Here is a 5399-nt window from a genome sequence, read left to right as displayed (position 1 = left end):
GTTTGGCAAAATCTATTATGTCAAACATACATACTCTGTTCTCAGCCAATTGAAAAGTATGAAAGTCACACGACACGAAAGCAGCGCATTTGCTGCAGGAAATACGAAACTACCAAGACATCTAAGAGAAATTTTCACACTTTCTGCGATATCATTCGCTCTCTCGCACCTCACTTGTGTTTATATGGACATACTTATACAGTAGACATTCAAGATGATAAAATGTGTAGGTTTATTCGATTACAAAACACAAACTGTTTCAGTGTTTCGAAACAGCGTATCGAAACATTACATTGTACTGTTTCATTTGTTTCGAAGCAGTTATATGTTTCAGTTTGCATTTCTCTAGTTGGCTATATTTAATTTTATGTCAACAAGATGAAGTTGTTAGCTAATAGGCAATAAAGACTGCAAATTTTCTGAAGGATTCTTATTCTCCTCGTCACAAATAATCGACCCAATATTAATTGTGAGTTTTTTAAGGGAAGTAGGATGTCAAACCGGCCGACTGGGAGCAGGATAGCCACCTCAGGACATTTTAATTCCCATTGTCATGAATACAGGTTTGATGGGGTCCATTACAAAATATATACGTTTGAATAGCAGAGAGCGAAAAAACGGTGAGATGTGATAGAAGAATGCTGTGGGAAGAAGCGTAGCACTGCACTTTGGCATGCTTAAGACACAATAACATGTCTTACACTTCATCCAATATTTATGTTTTGTATATCAAACTCTTGAAAGAGATGTGCGCTACAAAATGAACATATTTTTGAAAAACCGAGTTTTTTAAATTTTTGGCATTCTATCTCAAATGCTCGAGAGGGGTGGGGGGTTCCACTATCAAGTTTTTGCGATAGCTCGCAAATATCAAAATATCATAGAACCAGGGCTGAAAATGGAAACCACAAGAACGCATAAATATACATAATGAATTGTAATATCCACCGAGAGAGAGAGAGAAATTGGTTAATGCTTACAACTGAGTGCTGAAGTCAGCTTTCTCCGCCTAGAGGTGCCACATCTCTGATGACACTTCATGCTGATCAACCTTTCACTGTAGTGGGAAAAGCATGAGTACAAAGTTCACCTTTTGGCTAGAAAACCTGGACATATGCTGTGAATGAGTGGTGAGGGTAGGCGAATGCAGTACCATAGAAACTGGAACAACTACTTTGGACTGACAGCTTTACACACGGTGCCTATAATCTCAAGTCAGCCATCTTGGATAGATAGTTGGCGTTTCGACATAATTGGTGATGATATCAGAAGTCTTACAACCATATAAGTTGTGCCACTATCCTCAGACCATACATCTTGCGAAGTGACCATCTTGGATTGTATGAGGGTATGCTGAGGTGCATTAGAAATATCATGCTGTAACCAAGTTTTGGATTCAAGGAGTTTGTCCACACATGGAACACCCTCTCCTTCTGCATGACAATGCCAGATCACACACGAGTGCTGTGACATCTGCAACAATCTGACACTTTGGGTTCACTGTCAGTGATCATCCTCTGTACAGCGCCGACTTGGCCCCATCAGATTTTCATTCATTTCCAAAACTTAAAGAATACCTTCGAGGGCTTCACTTTGATAGTGACGAATCAGTGCAAGCAAAGGTGGAGTTGTGCCTTCATCAACAAAATCAAGCATTCTACACTGATGGTAACAACAAACTAGTCTCTTTTGTGAGAGAAATGTGTTCATTGCGATTGAGAAATAAATATGTCGACATGAGGAATAAAAATGTGGAATATTAATAACGTTAATTATATTTAAAAAGCTTCAACAGTTTTCACATAAAAAAGGAGGCATTAATTTTCAGCACATTCTCATGTACTTAGCGCAAGTGACTTACTTCCACTGTGACTTCATGCAAAACATCGTGGGATATGGTCATGTGCGAGCTAAGAAGTCTTTTTAACAGCACTGAACAGTTGTGACAGCTATGATATTGCACCTATTAATAGCTCCATGTCAGGATAATTAGTATGTCAGTCCCACAGAAGTGGGTGTGTAGTCTGCCCTACAGCTCTCATGGAACCCTACAGCTTGCATGTATTCAGCAAATAGTGATAATTCGTTACAATTTTTGCTATAACAAGGGAATTTTGTTGCAATTTTGCTGCAAGATGGGCCGTTTGTTACAATCTTGCTGTAACATGTCAGTGTATGTGGTGGAATGCCATGGAGTCTCCATGATGATAGCATAAGTAAACTTCATGAAACCACTGCGTTGATTAATTCCTCTACATCATCAGACAATGTACGATAAATGTAGTTTAAATTGCTACTGGTCGGTCCAAGAATTATTCAGTTTCCCACCATAGTCCTGCTACAGTTAATCGAAATATTTCAGATTAATCTGCATAATATCGTTGTCCTACCAACCTTCAATAACTGTAGTTCAATAACTGTTGGATATATTTATAGTATAACTAGAGGCGAACATACTTCAATGTCCCAGAACCCAGCAAACTTGCATAATATGCTCAACATTACATGTGTGACCATTTCACCATTCATCTCTGACGCTCGCTTTTGCGACCAGGAAGGCTTCCCATACTAACACCATTATAATTTTCTACAGTGTAAGTCTCAAATAGTGTTATAGTGTTCTCAGGAGTGCTTACAATGATGCCTTAACCATCAAATTCATCTGGTCTGAACGAGTCTGACATACCTCTGCACCCATAGTTTACAGGACTTGTCTAAACATGTGATGCCAGGTATCTTTCGAAACCTGGAGGAACTCGCTATGGGACTGATTCGCCAGCATTCTTGATCTGCCAACAATCCTAAGCGAAATGCAAAGTGCTGTTAATTCATAACAGCAGACTGTCACTATCATGACCATCCACAAACTTGGTCAGCAAAAGACTTGCCACACAAATGCCCCCATTGAAAGAGCCACAGTTGCAATAATCAGAAATGATTTAGAAATCCTGTTGAAACTCTGATAGCTATCAGATGTTTCAACAGGATTTCTAATAAAGGTGTATCCAGCAGATCAAAGCAACTAACACCAGTGTTCATGAGAAGTGATTTGGAAATCCAATGGAAATGTCAAATGTCTATGTCTGACAACTAACTCATTGCATATTTTCTGTGATGCTTCCAAATGGGTGTACTGCACTGTTATTTATGTTTAATTGGAAAGCCGGCCGGTGTGGCCGTGCGGTTAAAGGCGCTTCAGTCTGGAACCGCGTGACCGCTACGGTCGCAGGTTCGAATCCTGCCTTGGGCATGGATGTGTGTGATGTCCTTAGGTTAGTTAGGTTTAAGTAGTTCTAAGTTCTAGGGGACTGATGACCACAGATGTTAAGTCCCATAGTGCTCAGAGCCATTTGAACCATTTTTTTTAATTGGAAACCTGAAAGAATTCTGATAGTTCGTCTAATATGTAGCAAACCAAGACTTTCACCAATGAAAAGGGCTCTTTTGCTATTTGTAGAACTATTTGCAGAATTATGGATCCAAAACTTTCACACAACTTCTGCCAAGCTAACAGTGATCTAAGAAATATGAGTATGTGCAATGCATCAGCGATTGTTTTACGTTGGATACAAAGTGATTCAACTGCTGCAAAACCTTAGCCTGCAATTAAGCGATTGAAATTAAAAGCACATCCCCATCCCAGTGCTTCCACTGTTTAAGCAAGGTAGTCCAACAGATCTACTCTTTACATACTTGTCTGCCATATAAACTTGTCAAAAGAACACCTTGCCATCAGATAGAAGTCTCACAACCCATTGATCTATTACGTTCACAAAAACCTTTCATAGTTACAGGAACAGACTTTGAACACTTGTTATTCATTATGTTATTGCTCTCTATGGATACTGACAAATTCCTAGGCGCCAAAGCACATTTTTTCGAATTTCAGTTCAAACGATTTCACTCCGCTCACAGTATTTCGACAGCTGACTTAGTCGTCACCTTAAAAGTGCTCTGATTTGTGGTTCTAGGTCTCATCCCTCCTAGCATTGTCAGTCCTTGATGCCTCTGTGTTGTTAGACTTTACATAAAACATGAGATGACATGTACACTCTTTGAAATAAAACCTGGACGGTGGCTGGCCACCACAGAATCTAAGTCTGCACCTATAATGACGTGGAACAAATAACATAGCCACGCTGGTAGTACACCAAGTGTGGCTCTCAGCTCCAACTGACAACACTGTAGGCGGCAGGCTGGAGGAAGTCTTATGTTCTGTATTTCGTGTTTTGCTACGTCGACACCCAAGGTCTAGTGATAAACGAAGCGTTGTCTGAATGCAACGCCCCAACCGATAACACACGTTGCCTATGTCTTCATAGTGCCTTTTGGCTGACTGCTGAAGTCCTGATTGTAATGATTCCACAGCTACAATATATTTCACTTTCTGACATGTTGGTAATAACTGTTCCATTCAGTAACACTTTTGCAAAAACTTTCTTGGCAGCTTTTGTATGCTGCATGTGTTAGAGCTCTCCGGAACCCTTTTGCTGCCACCTGGCAGCAGCTGTGGCGGCAGCGCTAAGCTCCCATATCCTTTGTCGAATGCTCCAGCTTCAACTGATCGCAATGGACGGTAGAAAATGCGTTACTGTTGTTGAGTGTTGCTCCGCAAATTGTCTCTGAATTGTATTTTACTTTCGACAGTAGCGGAGGCAGACGACTAATTTTTATATGATGAGTATTGCATTACACTGATATCCAAGACATGAGTATGGCTCAAAATTAACTTTATAGTTTGTGATCCAATCAGAATACTTCACTGCGCTGTTTAATATTATACTTGATGCTCTATAGCTTGTTTCTTTCCGTTTTAGAAGTGATTATTCATGCAACTTTTTCCTCAGGAGCTCGTATATTTTCGTCAAGCCACAGTGAGTAATTGTGGTGTAATGTGTTTCATTGCCGTCGTTTGATTTCTTACAGTAAATGTACGCAGTAAACTGTTTGAACACATGGAAGTGCATGCTCTATAGCAACACAGGTAAACTGCATATTTTGAGGTCCATGTATGCGTTCTTGGAGAACGTAACGCTCATCGGCAGTGGTATTTAAGTTATCCAATCAGATTTAAACCAACAGAACTGCGCATTTCTGAAGCTGCCCAGCACTCCGTCTCCAGGCCACGAGTGGCCTACCGGGACCATCCGATCGCCGTGTCATCCTCAAAGGAGGATGCGGATAGGAGGGGCGTGGCGTCAGCACACCGCTCTCCCGGCCGTTATGATGGTATTCTTGACCGAAACCGCTACTATTCGGTCGAGTAGCTCCTCAAGTGGCATCACGAGGCTGAGTGCACCACAGCGCTTAACTTCAGTGATCTCACGGGAACCGGTGTATCCACTGTGGCGAGGCCGTTGCCCGAAGCTACCCAGAGTGGATGGAAATTGCTAACGTCA

The sequence above is a fragment of the Schistocerca serialis genome, chromosome 3, assembly GCF_023864345.2.
Source record: "Schistocerca serialis cubense isolate TAMUIC-IGC-003099 chromosome 3, iqSchSeri2.2, whole genome shotgun sequence".
Lineage (NCBI taxonomy): Eukaryota > Metazoa > Arthropoda > Insecta > Orthoptera > Acrididae > Schistocerca > Schistocerca serialis.
Note: the sequence above shows the minus strand (reverse complement) of the source record.